Source organism: Sinohyriopsis cumingii, chromosome 15 (genome assembly GCF_028554795.1).
Source record: "Sinohyriopsis cumingii isolate HCF-2022 chromosome 15, ASM2855479v2, whole genome shotgun sequence".
NCBI lineage: Eukaryota > Metazoa > Mollusca > Bivalvia > Unionida > Unionidae > Sinohyriopsis > Sinohyriopsis cumingii.
In genome coordinates, this window is record NC_142975.1 from 109433261 (window position 1) to 109455469 (window position 22209).

Here is a 22209-nt window from a genome sequence, read left to right on the forward strand (position 1 = left end):
CAGTCAGAATTCAGACCTTTTCGACATGTCCAGCAAATATGAATTTTGAGATGAAAAAACAAACACCCATTACATAAATGTTTGCATGAATGTATTAGCAATAAATTAAAGGATTTGAATGGACCTAGCACATATTTTCTTATAGAAATTATGCTTCTTTATGCATATTTTGGATAAAATTAATATTATGGATAAAAACAAATTCAACTGGTGAATACATGTGCACAACTATTTATGTTTATTTTACACATTTCCTATAAATAAAAATATTAGACATGTAACAACTGTTTTAAGTACTTGTTTAATATGGAACAAGTTGATGTTTGATATGAATTAAGAGTGTTGTTGTTGTAGAGTTTAACGCCATTTTTGAGCACACTATAGGCTATATATGGCGGCCAGTATTAATCGTGGAGGAAGAACCCGGGAAAACCCCGGAAGGAACCACCGACTCAAGAGAAGCTACTGGCAAGCTTTCTAAAAGTATAACTGTCCTAATGAAGCAAGTATCACTCGTTGTCAGACAGGAACAAGATCCTCAGATCTGTTTGTTTCAGAGGGCTAACAATGAAACTGAAGCCATACAAGCACCAGTCTGTTATGTTGTGAAAATGGGGCTCGTAGGAACAAATGGGGACCTCTTGAAGTACCCACTGGTGATGAGTTGTCAGTGAGCTATTATAATGTTGATCCTAAGTCATATCGACAGTAAATTCTTAGTCTAGCCCATGAAAATCCCCCAGCTGGTCATATAGGAATCAGTAAGACTTATCACAAGATCTTTAATTATTTTTATTGGCAGAAAATTAAAAGTGATGTTTGTAAATGATTCTAAATTATGTCGATCTTGTCAAACTTATCAGGTGGGTGTATGTATTGTGTGTGATTTGGATTTTTAATGTAGTTTTAAAAAAATTTCAGTCATATTGCTAAAATATCCACAGTGTGGAAGTTTATGGCCATACCTACCACTGGGGTATCATGCCACAGACATGTAGCATGATGTCCCACCCAGTCACATTATCGTAACACCAAGCGGATCATTCTTAAAACTAACTTCTTAATGCTGAGCGCCCCGCGAGGAAACTGCTAGTACCATTTTTGTATGTCTTTTATAAGTCTTTCGAACATGCAATCTCCAGCATCCTTGACAGATGCTCCAACCATTAGGCCACTGGAGCAATCTTTATCAGATGGTAGGAAAACCCAGTTAGACGATACCTAAGGCTCATCTGCAGCTTATTCCTGCATTTGACAAACCATTTAGCAGAATAATGCTAGACAGTGTCTCTTACTGAAAACTAAGTCATGCAACAAATACTTGTTGGGAGCCCCGAGTGGCAGATTGGTCTAAAGCACTCACCATTACGGATCACTACCATCTCACCTGTGTCTGCATGGGTACGAGTCTCGGGCTCAGCCAATTTGGTTATGTGGGTCCGTGGTTCTTTCTGGGGGTTTTCCCGGGTTCTTCCTCCACCATTTATACTGGCTGTGATGTATGGCCTGTCTTGTGCTGAAACATTGTGTTAAACCCTGTAGCAGCAACAACAATAACAACCATTATGTGTTGACCATAATGTGTGCATCCACAATATTTCCAGAGGCAATTCCTTTGAGGAAGTATTACCATCGTAAATCCTTTGATCAAGATTTTTTCTTCACTTGTTGACCTTCCCAAATATATCCAGTCTGATTAAGAGTAAAATTTTGTGTCTGGAATTTTCCAACAAGTTATGCATGGATTAGGCTTCCAATAGATTAAGTCCTCTGCCTATCACCCGCAAAGTCAAGGGGCTTTGGAAAGATTTGATCAGACTTTGGAGAACATGATTTTCTCATATTGATTTGATAGCAGAACAGATTTGGAAACTTACTTGGAAAGATTTTCGTTTACTGTTAGGGAATCAGTTTAAGAATCGTCAGATTTTAGTCATAATGAACTAGTTTTTGGATATACTTTCTGTTTACCCTTAAAGTTATTACAAGAGAAACTTCTTTAACCAAAGATTCAAAAATTAATGTTGTCAAAAAGGCTTGTGAAGTAACAAGAATCAATCCTCACTCTTCTAAGACAACAATGAAGTTAAGGAATGACAGAACTACAAAGGAAAGAAAATTTCAGCAAGGTGATAGTTCTGGCACTTTTTGTGCATACATGTGCATTAAAATCATCTTTTGGCAAAGTATTTAGGTCCTTATACAGTTGACAAGACTGTAAATTATTTAAATAGGAGGAGGAAACAGAAACAACATTGCCATATAGTTTAGATGAAGGACTATTTTGATATACAGGAAGTGTCCAAGGGGTCGATGAAGTAGTTGTTGGAGAGCTCATAACTCCAGTAATGTACCAACTCTGTCAGGTCATGATGTGGCTAATAACCAAATTTTTAGACTCGAATGCATATGTAAAGGCTTACGAGAAAGCGTAGTATGAAAACCATAGCGGAGACCAAACAATTTTTTATCGGGATGGTGATGGGTTGCTTGGTATGTCATTGCCATTATTTCTCAAGTTAATTATTGTGCTTTTAAAAGCAGCTGTTAACTGATTAGTCATTATGTTGAATCTGAACTGTGAATGTGGTATCTTGCAAGTCAAACACATGTGCACATTAAGAGAGTTTACTCTGAAATAACCTTTTGCTTCAATGAAGCTATTGCATATTCTTTTCCAAAGTGTAATATCCATTTACATCCTTGACTATACGTTGCATGCTTTGTATACACCGGTGTGCTTCGTCTAAGCATAGTTTGCTATTTGTGCGGCAAGATTGCAGAACTCTGTATCATGAGCAAACATCCAGCAGTGCTGGCATGCAACTACCTTACAAGCAGATATGACATGCAGATTATTGCATCACATCATTGCTTCAAACTGCTATCATCTTTCCATGAAGTCTACCTATAGTGTTTTAGTGTTTGTCATAGTCATGCTGATCAATACAGTACTGCGGGTATGCCTTCTCACATGCAAGTCCATTCCTTGGGGCTCTCCACTGCATAGCTATCCAGTTACTCACTTCTCAGCATGCAGCATCATTTGGGCCTTCTGTTCCCAAGCCACTCAACTTTCAGAGACACAAGTTATGGTGACTCTGCCCCAATACAGCAGCAATTCTGCCTTAACAGTTATGTCAGTCAAACTGGCGAGGCTGCTTCAAACATTGGGACATGTCATAATGATGATTCCAACTCATAGATTGTTCATGTCAGCAATAAGGTGTATATACTGTTCACCTGTCCATCAGTCCAGTCAAGCTGTACATAGGAATTTAATAAATTGGTATTTGCAGTTTTCAGCCCACCTGTCTAAGATTCCATCTATTGTATATTGTGTAAAATGATTTCACAACTAAGTCATAATAATAACTTGCATTTAAACCTTCGTCTGAGGAAATTTAAAAGCAAGAAATATTTTCATATACATCTGTTGATAGATCCGTTAATAATCACCAATAACTTGCAGCAATGAGCTAATCTGGATCATAAATAACCCAGTGTAGTAACCCATATTCAAACCAGTTTATAGCTCATACTGAAGCCACACTCTGAAAATGAGTTCAGAGCAAGAATGTTTGCTTGCAAGGATAGCCAATCAATTGTTAATAAATTAACAATCAATACACTGAGATAATGTTGATCATAAATTATCAGGAAGTTATAATATCTGATCCAGGATCAGAGCTAATGAACTTGCAAATTATTTTTAGCATCTACACTGTAAAGAAAAGTTTTTTAAGTCATGACTCCAAATTAATTAATATAATCTTACAACCTGCAAGATTTAAAATAATAACTTACAGTGAACTCACCTTATGTATTTTGTCTGCAAACCAAAATTGCAAGCTTGTTTTAAAGCTTGCAGCAAGCTTACCACAAGCTTATTTATAAAGCTTGCGGCAAGCTTGTATTTGGAACATTGCAGCAAGCTTGCGCAAGATTATTTAACAAAAGCGTCATAAGCATGCACAAGCTTGCGAAAGTTTAAGCTTGCACAAGCATGCGCAAGCTTGTTATTTATTTGTTTACCTAGTACAATAAGTATACACAAGCTTGTTACTAGCTTGCGCAAGCTTGTTACTAGCTTGTTGCAAGCTTGCAGAGATTTCTTGCTGCAAGCATCTGGGCTTTCAAACATCAGACATGATTGTGTTTTCCCCCCTTCCAAAAAAACCCTGAAAATGTGAAGGAGGGGTCTTGGAGTCCGAAGGCCCCTGTCCAAAAATGCATTTTAGACTCAACTGCTCCTGGTGGACCATATTATCATCATATATTGCAAAATTTTACTTCATTCCAATGAAGTAATCTGCATATTTAATGATTAAATAATGTAATCTTACAGTTGCAATGCAGTAGAAAACAAATCTGTTCCGCCAAAACATTAAGTTTAATTCCATTGTTCAAGTTTATTCATTCACTGCAAGCTTACCTAAGGCTGCAGAAGATTTATGTGTTCCCCTAGCTGCAAGTGTCACGCCCCTATGAAATGATCATGAATAATGAATGAACTTGGTTCAAGAACCATTCATGAAAGTTCATCAAAAGGTTCATGAATTATTCTAGAATGTGCATGAACTGAAAACAGTCCATAAATTGGATCATCATCATTCATGAACAAGTGCATGAACATATTCATGAACTAAGATGAACAAAGTTTCTCAATGATTCATGACTTCATGAACAGTGCCTATAAAACAAAATATGATTACCTGACAAGTCACAAATATCTATTTCATCCTGAATCATACAATAACCTTTGATGGGGGATGGGATTAATACAGTATAAAATGCAACATATTATCTTAAAACAGGGATCGTCCTGGGCTTCGCCAATGTTGCAAATTGCGATTCTTTTTCCTTATTGGCAACAAAAATATCCCATCTGGCGATTTTTTTGGCGACAGACTTTTTGGTTATTTAATTTGTACATACAATCATGGATTTGGACTGAATAAATTTAAAGCCAGAACGAAAGGAAGCCACAAACTTGACTAAGCAATGCATTGGAATCAGTCTGTTACACAAACGATCCTTTGTTCTTATTGACAACCCCATCTTTACAGCGCATTGTTACATCATAATCTGCTTATGCTGACATCTGGGCTGAGTACTGTATGCTGTGATACAGTCAATCATGCTACCGCACTATACCTACAACTGACCGACTTCTGAAGACATGAATAGAACAGATACAATTAATTGAATGGCTAATCCTTCTGTTATTTTTTTTTTTACATATACCAATACAATAGTTTTGTTGAACCTTCATAGAAAACTGATAACCTTTGAAGTACCGACTACTGCGTATAAATACAAAGCAAATGGAAAAAATCTCAATCACAATTATATCTGTCGCCAGTGCAGCATTTTACTCATTGATCTTTTCCTTTTGCCATCAATCCCGTGTTACGGCTGCAGAGACTTAAACTCCGCAACAAAAAATAGCAAAAAAGAAAACAGTTTTGCATAATTAATAATAATTATTTATTTCTCAAAATACAGGAGTGAAAGAATACCTAAATAGGGTGTGAATTTATGCTTATATATACGGTCCAATATTGCCAGGTGTTGACTCATGTAAGTTTCATTCGTGGGAATGGAGATCCTATTTTGCTTGTCGAGAAAATTTATACAGCATTCAGTGATCATTCTTGGGATTTAGGAAGCAATTCACTACAAGCTTTGTGAAGTTAGCCATAAGGGTGTGTGTGGGGGGGGCTGCTGAGAGATTACTGGTGTCACCTGTCAGCACTGTAGACTGTGAATGTGGATTCAGTAAGATGAACCTTATAAAAACTGACATCAGAAATAAACTCTGCATCTCATCTCTCGAGAATTTAATGAGAATCAGCATGTACAGATGTGAAAAATTAGACTTTGAAACTGCGTTCAACAAGTGGGCAGCCCTAAAATCGCGACGTATCTTCGTGTAACACTTTGTAACATTTTGTTAATGCTTGTTGTAATTAGAGTATTAACTAACCCATCTCTTGTAATTTTCATTGCCTGTTACATTAATAGACTAAATTAACACTTGAAAAAATGTACACTACTTGTTCTGGCGACACTTTTTGAAAATTGGCGACAAAATATTGAGGTTGGCGATTCTTTTGGCGACAGCTTTTTAAAAGCCAGGACCATCCCTGTTAAAAACTGTATTTGATTTCAGATAAATTTAAACTGACAAGTGATATTCTTTTTTTTACCCTTAGCAACACTTTTTGTATGTTCTGTAATTTTTCTTTGAAAAATGTTCAAGAGATATTGGGGCAGTTGCCTGCAATCAACTGTTGAAGCATATTTCATCGTCATGGGGCTGTCTTTCAGCTGGGGTTTCTCCTGACCAATCTTCTTCCAGAGACTGACCTGTCTGATAACTCTTTTGTGAAGATGTTCAGGGTCTATAATTTAATAAAATCCTGTCCATTGTCACTACTGAATGTCTCCTTCTGCAACGTATAGCTGTTCCATCCGATTACTGTTTGCATCTTTAACATTGTTGCAGCAGTCACAATATAATGTCTCTTCCATCTTGGATCCTCCAGTTTTCAAATTTTCCTCCTTAACCTACAAACTTCATCCTCTAACAATTTTATTTTTCTGCTGTCTGGTCTGAAAAAAAGGTAAAGTTAGTTAATTACAGATAATCTCTGATCAACGTTGTTTTTAGCTTTTAGCACATTATCACTGTACCCCATTTTACTTACTGGAATAATATGATCCAACTCAAAAATGATTTAATCCCTTACACATTTTACTAAGCATTTATATTATTGCAGAATTTTGTCACAGTTTTATATTAATTGAATCTGTCTAGCCATAGGTATAGTCACAGGAGACGGATGTTTTATTCAGTAAAATATGACAATTTTTTTGACAACATCGTTACACTGAATAACCGTATATATTACAGATAACGGTTATTTCATGCTTTCAAATATTTTCGCCATTTATTATTGATAAAACGCCAGACTTGTGTGGTATAGGCCCTTAGTATGTCACTAATGCATCCACTCCGACTCCGCATTTTGCGTATAGCTGCTTCCGGTTTCATCACTTTGTTATTTGCACTTTTATTGTGAACAGTTTCACGCATTAACTATTTTCTTAAGTTTTTTTTTTAAATTACCAAATTACATCAGATTATAGAAATAGTGATGTCATGTAAAAGAAAACGATCTCGAACATCTCAACTCCTATCGATATCGTACCACGTCTGGTATCGAGAACTGGGGGGTGGGGGTGATCACAGGGGCTCGTTACAAAGAAAATCAAGGGATGGGGGTTCTAACCTGTAATAATATTACAGGTTAGAACCCCCATCCCTTGATTTTCTTTGTAACAAGCCCCTGTGGGGGTGATAATGTTTAGTGATTTTCAAAACTTCGATGAGCAAGTTTAAATTAGGCCTGAACAAAATCGTGTCATTAGCTTGGTTATAAATAATATGATGACATATATAACCAATAAAATATCCATATAACTTCTACTGAAATAATCACGAATGACCAAGAAAAAGATACTCACCGTAATTTTGGTCATCCAGGCTTGGTACGCTTTTCCGCCTAATTTTGCTCTCACCAAATCATTTCCTTCATATTCTTCAAAATCGCTTCTCTGCACTTCTACTTACTTTAAAAAAATGATATTGAAAATATTCTCATCTGTCCAGTCCATGGAGTCCACGGTTTTTGTTCGAGGTTTTTGCCTAACCATCTGCATGATCTTTGGTTTCTGAGGAAGCTTAACTATTGAAATCGCGCGCGTATATTAACCAATCATATCACGTCTTTTTTCACAGTCATCCAATCAGGATAATCGTTGTTAATATATTTCGGTCTTTACTGCAAATTGGCAACCAGTGACTAAGTCAATAGAATATGCAGTTTATAACAGTAATGGAGAGAAGAAAAAAAAAAACGTTAGGACAAAGTCATTGAAAGCTTTTTAAAGCAAATACATCTTGTTGATGCTGGCCAGAAAATATTTTTCCATATTAATCCAGAAATACTCAGGTTAAGTACACAAGTATTGAATTAAAGATCTGTATGAACATTTATACAGTATATCATTTTAAAAAAAGAAGAAAAAATTCACCTTTATTTAAATTTCACTAACATTGTGAGACGTTTGTATGATACATTTTCATGAACATTTTATGAATATAATGATATAGATATTAAATATACATTTTTTTAAGAAATACCATGGTATTGCATCATTAGTTCATGACATTTCAGGAACTTCAAAGATATTATAATAGTTCATAAAAATTCATCAGTGTGTTCATGAACTTCAAGTACATGATTCATCAAAATTAGTTGAGGAACTTTCATGAACACTTCATGATTGTTCATCAAGTCATGAATTTGTTTTCGTAGGGGCGTGACAGTGATGGTCACCGCTACTTGGATACATGGTCTCAAACTTTCATAAACAATGGAAGAAACTTGTTGCAAGCTAGTTTAAATTTACTTTCTGAAACATACAAGAAAGCTTGCGCAAGCTAGTTTTACTTTCTGAAGAAAACAAGCTTGCGCAAGCTAATTTTACTTTCTGAAGAAAACAAGTAAGCTTGCGCAAGCTAGTTTTACTTTATGAAACAAACAAGAAAGCTTGTGCAAGCTAGTTTTAATTTATGAAGCAAACAAAAAAGCTTGTACAAGCTTGCGAAAGCTTACGCAAGCTTGTGCAAGCTTGCGGTTATATCCAGCTATCTTGCCTAAGCCTGCACTTGCTTGTACAAGCTTGCGCAAGCATCTATGTTAGCTTATAAACATCAAACTAGCTTATCGGAAGCTTACCGCAAGCTTGCCACAAGCTTTCATCAAGGATGCATTTTGGTTTGTAAGTAAATAACTCAGGTCTGACTTATTAACAATTAACAAGTAAACCAGACTTAAATCACCGTAAATGGTTCTCTCAATTTACATTCTTGAGTAATTCTTAAAGGTAAAGTTTCTTCCCACACACAGTGCATGTACGGGATAGTTTTCCAGAATATGTTGCTGAGACTCGTTAGTTCAGTACAATTCAGACACCAGGAGCTCTCGAAAGCATATTTCTAAATGCATCATCTCTTGCCCCTCTCCTTTCCCACCAGTACAATTTAGGTCTAATGAGAATTTGAGCTACAAAGGTTGAGTTGTGTTCTGTGGTTGCTGGTTTCTGGTGTGAAGATGCTAATGGAAATGGGATCAAATTTCTTATCATATGGGATTTTATTTTCCGCCCTTTCTAATCTTTTCGCACGATGTTTATGATATGTAATGGTCAACATTTAGACAGCTCAATGTACAAAAGTGGTAAATTCACCCACATATCCCTCTAGTCAAGGTCACAGCCACAGATGATATTTTTTTTAATGATTTCATTTGCTAACACTTAACCTCTGTTGTGATTCTGTTCATATGTTATCAAGCAAAGACAGTTTCTTGTATGACATAATTACTTACGTGGAGGTTTGTGGGGTCTAATATTCTGAGTGACACATGTGTTTGTGTGTTTCTTTCTATTTTCCTATTGAATAGTATTCAGTTTACCTAAAGTTAATACGGGCAACTCATGTTTCTTTACACTTTTAGTCCAACGCATTTGAAGGTTGTGATACCAGAAACTCCAGGTACTGACACATGGATGGAGAATGAAATCAAAGAGTCATTTCAACAGATAAGATATATGATAGAAGAAGCACTTAAAAAGAACAATCTTGATCCGAAACGAGACAGACTTCCAGGTTCTCTTTTCATATTTTACTTCAGTGGTCATTCTGATGAAATAAATGGACTGATGCTAGGGAGTGAAAGAGAAAAAATAAAAGCCAAAGGAAGTTGGATAAAGAAGATGTTACATAATACACTTTGTGTAGATCAAGTACTTGTCATTCTGGACTGTTGCCATGCAGACTCCACAAACTTTGCTGATACACAGGGTCTTAATGACAGCAAAAATGCAAAATGCACGAAAACAAAGGCCGCGATTTTGCAATTGTCATCATGTGAAAAACATGAGAAAATTTCCTTTGATGGCCAAGGCAGCCTCTTTACATCCTTATTGTTGCAGGGCTTAAAAGGCTTCAACAGAAAGGTAACAAAAAATCATACAGTTCAGCACTGTCATAAGTGTACCGGTCCAGTTCAGTACTGTACTAGTTGTGAAAAAGAAATAGAACAGATTTTCAGCAAAAGTGAATTTCGAGATAATTCATTTGAGTGTGATTATTGTGAAGCAAGAAAACAAAATGATAATGTGCCATGTATGAAATTTCATGATAAATGGATCAAAAAACAATTTATAACAGCTTCTTCACTCGCGAAATTTATAAGGTATCATTTCCTTCATTTAGGATACAGCTGTAATCTAGTCACAAATGCTCAAAGGAATCGTGATGACATTTTACTGGCATATTACAGTCCAGATATTCTCTGCATTTCTATTCATTTAACATGCTCAGATAATTCTGACCAAAAGGCTTATATTCTTTCAATGGACTGCCTTGAACAAGACACTGACCTCATCAAACAAGACATCATCAAGTATACAGGTAAGATTAACAATATTTCCAGTTCACCTGGCTAAAACATAACCAAAGTATTTACCTGAACTTCGCCCCCAATAGAAAATGTAACCTTTAAACTATGGTACCAATTAGAAACTTGTTCTCGTATTTAGACCTATTTTAAAGTGGGGCAAAGTCTTGATCTGCCACCAGATAAGACATATAATACTAACTGAAAACCTTATCAATGACTTCTAAGAAACAGCTCCACCAGCTGTGACCAGTTTCCTAGAAGGCATCTGCTAGCACCAGTAATATTTGTAAATAATGCAGTTCAGCCATCATGGACAGTATTATTGGAAATATAAAAGCATGTAACAATTTTTTTTGTGAAAAAAGCACTTGTCAAATTTAGACCATATTGAACTGGGAGTATCATAGCATCCAGATAATCAAATGTTTGCCATGTTATTGGCCAATCAGTATAGCCAATGTTATTGTAAACGTAAACTTGGAAATGGGTACCTCATATTGCTTGATTATTTCAAACTGAAATTGATTAGAATTATTCTTGCACTGAAATGCCAGATGACTATGCTATGACGTTTGCCATTTGGCTGTTTCAAGAAAAGATAGTGATGTCACGTAATATACAGCCCGACACTGCTTATGGACAAAACGACAATGGTAGCTACTATGCAAAGTAATGTCCTATTAGTTATATTACCATATGTGAAGCTGTTCAAGTAAATGTTTGTCACATCAGCGACATAGCCATGTGTGAAGCTGGGTCACAGTGGGTGGGTGTGGATTCAAAATTTCATTAGCCTGAAGATAATCAGTTAAGATAATATGCTTAAAATCTTTATGATATTGTTATGTATATTTATATTGTATTGTTTGTTGGCTTTTTCTACATGATTATATTTTATGTATAATTGTATTTTGTAATTGATCTTAGTGCAAACATAATTTTATGGTGTATCTGACTAGGGACATCCTTTTTTTTAAACAACATAATACATATATAATATTTCTCTGTGAGTATTGATTCAATATTATGACATTATCAGTGGAGGTAAACATGTTTATCTTAATATGAGTTTAGAGCAATGGCTTTTTATTGGAAATTCATAAATTTGCTGACAACTTTAAATGTTGTATAAAGGAATAGATATACGTCCTGCTTTAATATTGTGTCTTAGGTTTTTATATTTATGTTGCTTACTTGAAAATTACTAATTCATGGGTTAACATCCAAAGCAAGATCAGTCTTATAGTTTGTTGTGTTCAGTGTTTAACTTTGGGTGAATTTAATTATTCACTGGAATTACAAGATGCTCAATAATATTCTTGGACTAAATGATTAATTTAGAATTTTATAGTTAATTCGGACAAGGACAGTTTGGATTATATTACTGTGATAAATATAAAGATGGTTAACACATCACCACATTCCAGGCCATTGGTACATTAGCCCATACAAGACTACAAGCACATCAGTACAGGCACTGTGGAGCTTATTTGCAACACCTCTGGAATTTAATTATAGCTCTATTCATTTGCACTTTTGATATAACTTTTTTGTACTATTTTCGATTAAATTCACAATGCTGTAAGTTTTTTTTAAAAAAAAATTCACTTTGTATCCTTTATTTGTTGACGTTTACAAAAAAAATGTTGGTTCTCACTATTGTATGTTACTTAGTTTAAGACCATAGAGTTGTAACAGAAAATTGGGGGTTTATGTATGGGATATGGATTTCTCAAAATATATATCTGAGGACTTTGTTTTTTTAAATTTAAGTTCGCTTTGTTTCAAAATTGTCAAAGTCCCAGGTATTTTAATTTCATATATTCGTAAAATATTTAGTAAAATCAATGATCTACCAGAATGTCATTTAACGTGGAGAACTTAATTTTAAATCCAACCAACAAAGGGTTAGTGTCCTTGAAATTGACGAATTGCTCCAGCTTGCCAGACAGTTTGGTCTTTCTGAGGTGATAGCGTCTTTAACGATGCAAGAAAAAAATATTTTGGTCCAATATTTGATGGAAAAAATTTTTAAAATAAAAATACCTCTGAAAAATAAAAGAATTCAAATTAAAGCAAAAGTGTAAAAAAAAGTTTCAGCTTCAGAAAGATAAAGAGACACAAATGCATTTAGAGAAAGAGTAAGAAGAGAGACAAATACAGTTGGAGAAATAGGAAAGAAAGACAAATGCAGATGCAGAAAGGAGAAAAGAGAAATGCAGTTGCAGAAAGAGAATGAAAAGACAGCCAAATGCAGAGAGAAAAACAAAAGAAGAAAGGGAATTTCAATTTAGATTAAAAGAACTGGAGCTGGCAATTGTAAAACAATCCCACTTTACACACAAGTTCTGGTTTGGATCTTACCAGAAATGTTAGGTTAGTATTTTCCTCATTTTGAAAAAAATTGCTACAAATTTGAAATGGCCAAGAGAGAATTTAACTCTATTATTACAAAGTGAATTTTTGGCAAAGCTCAGGAAGTCTCCACTTCACTTTTATTACAACAATGTGCTGATTATAATGTAGTTCAAGAATGTATCTTAAAGGATTATGAGTTGTTATCTGAGGCATATCAACAAAGGTTTAGGAACCATAAATAAACTGGACAGACCCATGTTGATTTTGCAAGAGGAGAAGCAGAAAAATTTGATAGTTGGTACTCAGCCAAGAAAGTTGGTGCAAAAAATAAATTACCTGCAGATGTACATTGTCCGCATGTTTTCATAAAGAATAATAAATGACCAATGTCGGTATTGGCTTCTTTTCACTAAAAACATAGTATATAATACTGGAATATGGTGCATCATCATTTCTGTTTACCACTGAATCCCTAAACTGTTTCAGTTTCAATCCATGTGCCCTGCTTGATACTAAAGGACATACCGCAGCAGAGTTGCTTCAATTCAAAATTAGTTTCCTCACCTTGAGCCACCTCAAGCAAAATTTCTACACTAACGTCATATGCTTTCTTTGTTAAGTGCAAGAAGAAAGCTGTATTTGAAATTCTCAATAAAAAACATTTTTTGACTCATTTTTAATAATATTGACATTGTGCTATAGAAGTTCATATTCAAAATTATATGGATGGCAGTTTTAGTAAACACAACAACACTGCTGCTCTTTGTAAATAACTAAATTAAATTGAACATGCTGATTTTATTATGTTCATCTTGTCTTTTTTTATTATATCATCTTTAAACTTTGAAAAGAATTCCCTGAAATGTTAAATGTAACTATATAATCAACATTAAACTCGTTTACTATTCGAACTTGTGTTGTTTGAAATAGGAAAGGAGTCTTTTAAAATATTAGTACAACATGGTAAAACGAGTAAAAATCAAATTTTATCACACACGAACATATATACCCTGCAGGGGAGTGTGGTATAGTAAACTTTGATAACCCACTTGTTATGTTCACTAATTTATGGCATTCCAAATGCTCTTATTTCTAAGAGATCATGATAATCTACTGAAAACAAGACATTTTTTTGGTCAAACAAACCCATCTGATTTTATTATGGAGAATCGTGAACCATTCATCTTGAAAGGTTCTATATCACTTAATAGTGATTCTGCTAGTTCCATCTTTTAAAATTTTAAGAGACACAGAGTCTTTTAATATGAGGTACTTTGCCTTTTTCTGAGAAATCTTCTTCTACTGAAAGTGTTCTTATTCATGAGTAGAGTGTTGTTTTATTAATGTTCCTCTCCATTGTGTAAATTTGTCTCAGGACCAGTGAGAGGCAGAACAGTGACGTCTTTGTCCATTGAGGGTATTCATTTATTAGTTACTTAGCTGGAGATAAGGTTGTGGTTAATCACTCATAACTGACAAACCTTTTATGGAACAGAAGGTCATTTCTATTAAAAATGAAATCCCTGATTTATACCCAGCTTGTGCAATTACTAGAGCTAAGACACAGAAAGCTCATGAGAATGATGTTAATCAGGAAATTATTCCTTTAGCTGACACATGTGTTGATCAGTCGTTTTGATGGGGTGACTATTGCTCCTCTTTAGTCTAATCAGGGTGACAAATGACAATCACTCATTGTTGAACAGCAACAAGATCCTGAGATCTCCTGTTTGTTTCAGAGCACTATAAGTGAAACCACACAAGTACATGTTTATTTTGTTAAAAACTGGGTCCCTATGAGAAAATGGGAACAACCTGAAGTTTCTGCTTGAGACAAGTGGTCAGTGAGTTATCAAATTGTTGTTCCTAAGTCATATAGACAGCAAATATTTAGTCTAGCCAATGAAACTCTGTTTGCTGGGTATTTATGGGTCAGTAAGAATTTTCACAAGATTCTGAATCCTTTCTATTGGCCAAAAATAAAGGTGATGTTTCTAAATGCTGTCACACTTGTCAGATGGTAGAAAAAGTCAATCAGTCTTATCTTCAGCCTGTTCTTGCATTTATACTCTGGAAAAGGATGGAATACGATGGAAAAACATGGAAAACCCTGGAAACCGATGGAAAAATGAAATATTCTGCAGAACATGGAAACCCTGGACATTGTGCATGGAAAATGCTGGAAAACGATGGACATTTTGGACTTTGATTTTTTTCAGCATGGAAAACACTGGAAAATGATGGGCATTTTGGACCCTGAATTTATTTCAGCATGGAAAACCCTGGAAAAGCATGGACAGTTTAGACTTAGAATTTTTTGGATAAATTTTAGCATGGAAAACCCTGGAAAAGGATGGACAGTTTAGACTTAGAATTTTTGGGATAAATTTCAGCATGGAAAACCCTGGAAAAGAACTTAGTCAATTTTCAAGATTGGTACAAAGAATTATTTTTAATTACCTAAAGAAAGAGAAATCATGACTAAACTGCGCTGTAACACAGATTTTTGAACTTGAAACTAAACTATTATTTCAAACCTATGATAAATATATACTGAGAAATAGAGGACACAAGTCAAATAAACAAACTAAACCATACACACACACACACACTTGACCCCTGCTTTAAAAAAACAAACTACAAGTGTTGAAGTAGTACATCATTTATTGTATGTACCACATATGTAATTAAATGTTCATTATCAAAAGAACATCACTATACAAAAATGTTGGTGTAACACAAACTATACATGTATGAAAAGATATCCTGAAAAATTAGTTAAATCCTGACCAGAAAATATCTGGTGCATATAAACTCATAAATGTCCAAATCTGTTCACCACTTGAGCTTGACACTACAGTGTATAAGTATGAAATTCTGCTGTGCAATGGTGAGAGCCATTTTAGTCCTTTTCATGATGATTGGGGAGAACAGTACCATAAATGGCATTTACAATTTCAACAACAATAATAGGTTCTCGAAGACACTTGATCCTATTTTTGATGATGAAAGGAAGTCTTCTTTCTTGTCAGAGCCAACTTCATTCCAAAGAGATGTTTGCTCATAATTATTAGTTATGTACACCTGTACAGCCCCCAATTTCACACATTTCTTCTTTATCGGAGTACAATTTTTTGCAGATCTCACAATAAAAATTGTATTTGAGATACTCCTTACTGAATTCACATTTTTCCTTCAAATCTTTGACAATTGTCAATCCTGTGTTTGCTGATGGAAGATGCAACTGAATTAAGTCCAAAAAGTCACATATTTAGCATCTGACAAATTATGTCTTGTTGGCAAAGCCCCAAGGACAATAACATGTTCGGACTTTGTGATTTCACTACAATATATATCTTGTTATGGGGCTATGACATAAAGTGGTGGATCTGTGACATGGGATGGGTAAGACTGAGTTGCTTCATTCACCTGATGATACTGTTCATCGTCTGAACTTGATTAAAACTCTATACTTTCTTCTGAGTCAGATGAAAAACTCATGTTACTGTCACCATATCTAGTTGGTTCATCTGTTGATATTCTCATTATATTTGAAGATTAGTATCACGTACAGTCGCCAATTTCATAATATCCAAGACCAACAGAACTGGATTCACCTAGATCAACAACACTGTAATGAGAAATACAAATTTTAGTGAACATGTATAATTCATATTAAAATCTTAACATTCAAACATTATTGTTTGCTTGTGGGAATTGAATATGTACAGTTAATATTACACTGTTACAGTAGTTTAGTTTGACAAATCCAATGTTAATGCATGCATCATTTAAACATGGGTAATGCAAACATGATACACAATGAATGCATGTAAATGACAAGTAATTGATACACAATAATATACTCAATCATACAAAGTACATGTGATATAACATATACTTCATAAATGTATGTGATGTTTTCAGAAAAACAACTCAAGCTTCATAACGTTTTAGGGCATTATAAGAAAAATGAAAGTAAAAATTATATTTAACATAAATAATTAAAAACTGAAGTATGACAATGCATAACAATAAATTATTATATCTTGTTCTGCAAGAATCAATACTGATCAGATATTTCCTGGAATTTCTGTAATTGGCTGATTTGGTTAAATATTGTGTACACTGTGCATATATTGTGTATGGTGTGTTGGATAACCCATACAGAGTGAATGTTCTGTTCAAACACGTACATTGAATATTCTGTCTGTAAATACTGAATGATTTCACCATATACTCAGAATCTGTTGAACTCTGAAAATTCCACTTAGTGTTGTATAGTGAAATTTGTTTATTCCTTAAATTATTGATATGGTAATGAAACTGTGTTTAAGATATGAGCCATGTTAAGCTGTGAATGTACTAGGTAAGAACAAATGTATAAAGAAAGAATAATGCTTATCTTCACACAAATAAACATTATTGTGGGAGACAGCTGCAGACATTATTTAAAATGTAAAAAAACTCTCTATTACTCCTGGAATTACCATTGTTTTCTCTTCCTCCAGTACATGGTGCTTTTAGGAATGGACTTTGTGGAATTAACTTCAAACTGCTTATATATTTTGTCCTGAACACCAGTACCTGTAATACACAAACAGCATTAAAACGTTTACAGACTGTACAGTCAGACTGATTAAAACATTAACATATCGTTCAAAAATCATCTTCATGGTAAAACTTGTGTACATTTTAATCTTGCTAAGATTAATGTGAAATTTTGCAAAATTTCTTTTTCCAGGACTTAAGTTACTTAAGTTATGATTTTACTTATATATGTAGCAATCTGAAAATTTAGCAGTAACCTAAAGACCTTTTTGAACTAGATCTACAAATACTCAAGAAATTCACAACTTTATCATAATACCAGAGCAGTCCCTGTTTGGGCTTACATGTATCACTGGAGTTAACATTTCCAAGACTGACAATTACAAGGTTATGGCTGTTAAAATAAAATTCCACCAATTAGGTTGCTTTGAAAGTTATATATACATATATATTAAAAAGCAAAAATACCTACTCTAATTTTAAAACTGGTGCAAAAGGAAACTTGTTTTTGACCTTGTATATCTTTTCACATTTATTGAAATACTTGCTTACAATTTAATTATCAGTCATACATATATAGTGTTTGGGGGTTAATCATATAGTCAGTTTATACTTGGGCAAACGAGATAAAGTCGAGACTCCGTTTATTTCATACTCACCTATAATATTTGGGTGTCCAGTTTGTGTTGTCTTTCCATTTGTGTTCCACACCTCGACACGATATTGCCTCTTGGTCGTAAACTTTGTCTTCTAAAACCACTTTACTGTAAACCAATCATTCCCCAACATATCCAAATCACGGCGTTGGTATCCGATGTATAGATATTAACTCTTTAGATAAATCATAAATCAAAAGAGAACAAAATGTCTGATTTTTCTGTCAAGTATTCGCCTTCACGTATCGGAGTCACGTTTTTGTCACGCAGAAATAGCCGAGGTTGTTCCGTATGATGATGGCTGATGAAGCTGACTATGGTGGGATATAAAATTATGAACTTATTTTTTTTAACCAATTACTATATTGAAAAAGCCGGCATATTTCGATTTCATGCGTTAGAACCAAATTTTCTGTAAAAAAAAAAAAAAAAAACCGTTTCTGTAAAGTTTGGTTCCAAATTTGGCACCGTAAAACCCTTTGGATAACCAGTCTAGAATTTGGGCGAAATTTCCGATTGGAGTGTCATTGAAATTGTAAAATATAAAATATCCCAGGATTTTAAGATGACCACTGAACCAGAAATATCACTGGTTATATGGGTGAATGATCGTCCCATTCAGGGAGGCATAATCTGTATGGCTGATGTGCACTCGCCACGAAAAGAAATGAAGGAATATCGCACGGGAGAGAAAGTGATGGCGGTTTGTCGTGGATTCAAGGGATACCATGAGTGTATTATTGCGAAAATAGCAGGTAAGTCATTACTCAGTCCAGTTGTAGCAAAATTATTTGCACGGCCGCCAAGTACCTTAGCTGCGAAAGACTTTGCGTGACGTAAATTTACGGAAAGCTATTACGAAATATATCCTATGGAACAATTTTTTTTATGCTGATTGAAGACTGATAAATTAAACGTCAAACTTGTAAGGATATTGAAAGGTATGTGTTATGTTTTAAGCTTTGTTTACATAATTGGCAACATTTTTTACTTATCCTAATGCACAATGACCAGTCATCTCGTGTCTGTCTTTCAAAAAAGTTGGTACGTGCCGGCCTTGCGAATATACATTTCCAAATTGTAAATTTCACTTTAAATTTTATTCACCCTTGATATTATTAATGATCTGACTGGTATTTGTATTTTTTAATTTTCGTTATTATTTTCCAGACAGTGTGCTATTTGTAGCAATAAGCTCTATTTGTTTTAATTAATTTTAGACTGTGACTCGGAAATATACCGGTAGATCTCTTTTCCAATTAATCTTCAATTCAGATTATGGCTTGTTTCTGTCTATCCAATTTATATTCAGCCATTTCTGTAATATTTAATAGTAACTTATTGTATAATTAATAAGAATGTACAGTTGTAAACTGTTGGAAATAATTATCAATTTTCCTCACCAAAAATACTTGTTTAGTTTGTGTCCTTTAATTTCAGAAAAAAAGTGGCAAGGCACAGTTATGTAAACAACTTGATGGCGACAGCTTCATTGAAATTCTTCGATCTTTTAATTTTGAATTAAGCAAGCGAGAGGTAATACCACATTTGTTTCAAATTCAAATGTCTAGAACATTAGCTGTAACCTGGAGTTGTGTATGTAGATAAGTAAATATATCAGAAACTTAGTGCATATGAATCATCATGGTGAATATTTGGATTAAATTTTTTTTCACACCCAGCATGAGGCAGAAATATGTCAAATTTTGGATTTTAACAAAGCTGCTAGATAAATATTTCAGAATTCTGTACAGCTCTGGTGAATATATTGGCAAGACACTAACTGGGGCAAGAGCCAGTAATAAGCACACACAAGGCCACCTCTCCAAGACCAGTCCAGAATTCAAATAATTTATGGTATATTTTAAATTATTAACCATGCGTTTTAAGCTTTGTTAACCTATGACAAAATATATGCCAAATTGTAACAAAATTTTTTTATGAACTAAGGCTGGAACATTATTATGAAATTTAAACGTTTACACAACTACTACTTGAAACATAGTGTAGACAGGCAATATTCAAATGGACACTGTAAGTCTACTTTCAGATTAAATGGTATAATCACAACTGCTTGTATATGGTAGCCAGTTTGTGTGTGCGTGATTCAGATGTTTAGTAACCTAGCTTTAACAAATGTTTAGTCACATCGCTACGATGTCTGCAGTGTGGCAATTTATAGTGATGTCTAGCACTGGGATATCATACCACAGACATGTAGCATAATGTCTCCCACCCATTCACATTATCTTGACACCAGGTTGACCAGTCCTAACACTAACCTCTTAACCGTTTACCTTATAGAGCATAATTACAAAGTGCAGCATGCCATAAATAGAGCACCTGTTACCTATTCGACTCCATATGCATAGGCCTGCCTGTTAACTGTTAAGCAGTGTAGTGTATTTTATGTTAAACAGCAATTGTAACCATCTAACATTTTTGGTACACATCTATTATGTGTGGAAAAATTTAAGATTAAAAGTCTGATTGTTATAGCTGCGTAATTATTTTTCACTGAAGAATTTTTTACGTGCTTTAAAATCTTGAGAGGGCTTATTCACCGTCATGTCAGTGAGGTCGCGTGACCAATCGTAGCTGCCATTTCTCATACTTGAAATTTACAATTTGTCGTCTGCATCTGCATCACTAAGTCATCTGAATTTGATAATTTATGAAAACTAATTGCTGCCTGCATCAGTATCAGAGCCTTTACCTAAGTTATTGAATCTTTCTTAGTTCTGATTGCAATCGTGAAAACTTCGTAAGTACTGAATGAAATCCGTGACCTCCATTTTGGAGAGTGGAGATTATGACCCAGTTACTTTAAATAGCAGATATCGACCAGGGCATAAACAGTGACCACGTGATCTGAAGTAATTGTCATTCACAGAAATGAATGTAGTATCTAAATGGGGGTTTTCCCCGAAGGTGGCGCTATGAAAAGCAGCTTAAAATGGCTGATGTTTAAAGCAGGCGTCAAAAGGCGCTTCCACGTGAATGGAGTAGAGGCGTCAAAAGACGCTTGCATGAGGTAAAGGGTTAATGCTGAGCACCAGGCAAGGCAGCTAATAGTACCATTTTTTTAATAAGTCTTTGGTATGACTCGGTTAAGGGTTCAAACCTGTGACCTCTCACACCCGTAGCAGGCGCTCTAACCACTTAGACTTAGGCCACAGGAGCAGTTAGGTAGCCAGTTTAATTTGTGATGGAAACCACAGGTTTTTAAGCCTATCAAGTTAGTCATCAAGCCAAGTGCCTCATTACAATTACCAACCTCAGGTATTGTAAAAGTACTGTAATTGCATGAAATGTTTCAGGCATAACTCTCATTCTCTCACTCCCCTCTGTCTCTCTCTCTCTCTCTCTCTCTCTCTCTCTCTCTCTCTCTCTCTCTCTCTATATATATATATATATATATATATATATATATATATATATATATATATATATATATATATATATATATATATATAAGATTGAAATAAATATGAAATCTTGCTTGATTCTATTCATTAATATACAATGATTTGTATTTCAGAAATCATGAAGGAGAAGTATAACATTGGGGAGGTGATGGTGAGACAGAAGCTTTACGATTTGGTTAAACCATCAAGAGTACCATCACTTCCACAGACTCCAGTGGTGACAACAGAAAAATAAGAAATGTGGTGAATGAACTATGAAACAACACGTGTAAAAAAAAATATTTTAAATTTTTTTAATTAAAATTGAGATAGAAATTAACGTGAATTTCTGTTATTTTGTTGTTAAGATTGCTTCAGAATAAATTCAAACTATAACTAGAGTAAGAGAACATATTTTTAGAAACTCGGATGATGTTAAGGAGCCATTAATCTGGATTTTATGACACACCAGTAGAAGTGTAGCGATATTTATGACAACTTAAGCCATGTTGTCTACTGAACACTAGTGCACAACCTACTAAGCGACCAGTGACAAGTATTGTTTTTAATTTTTGTTTCCTTGTTTAAAAGTTACTAAACATCACAGTCAATACAAGGAGTTGGTTGGGGAAATTTGGATCATGTTCTTCTTGAAATTGTCATCAAATAAAAGTTGCATCACTGTTAAAAATCTCGTTT

The 22209-nt window shown here is 34.5% G+C and overlaps 2 long non-coding RNA genes across 2 annotated transcripts; one reads left to right on the forward strand and one right to left on the reverse strand.

Annotated features, from left to right (window-relative positions):
* Positions 1 to 16463: 16463 nt before the first annotated feature.
* On the reverse strand, positions 16464 to 18244 carry LOC149782459 (uncharacterized). The gene is made up of 3 exons (XR_016414595.1): positions 18107 to 18244; positions 17387 to 17483; positions 16464 to 16527 (listed from the first exon to the last, which is right to left on the reverse strand). It is a non-coding gene; the product is annotated as an uncharacterized LOC149782459 (long non-coding RNA).
* Positions 18245 to 18549: 305 nt separating this feature from the next.
* LOC149782460 (uncharacterized) lies at positions 18550 to 21850 on the forward strand. Its single transcript, XR_016414594.1, has 3 exons — positions 18550 to 18858; positions 19544 to 19639; positions 21645 to 21850. It is a non-coding gene; the product is annotated as an uncharacterized LOC149782460 (long non-coding RNA).
* The last annotated feature ends 359 nt before the right edge of the window (positions 21851 to 22209 follow it).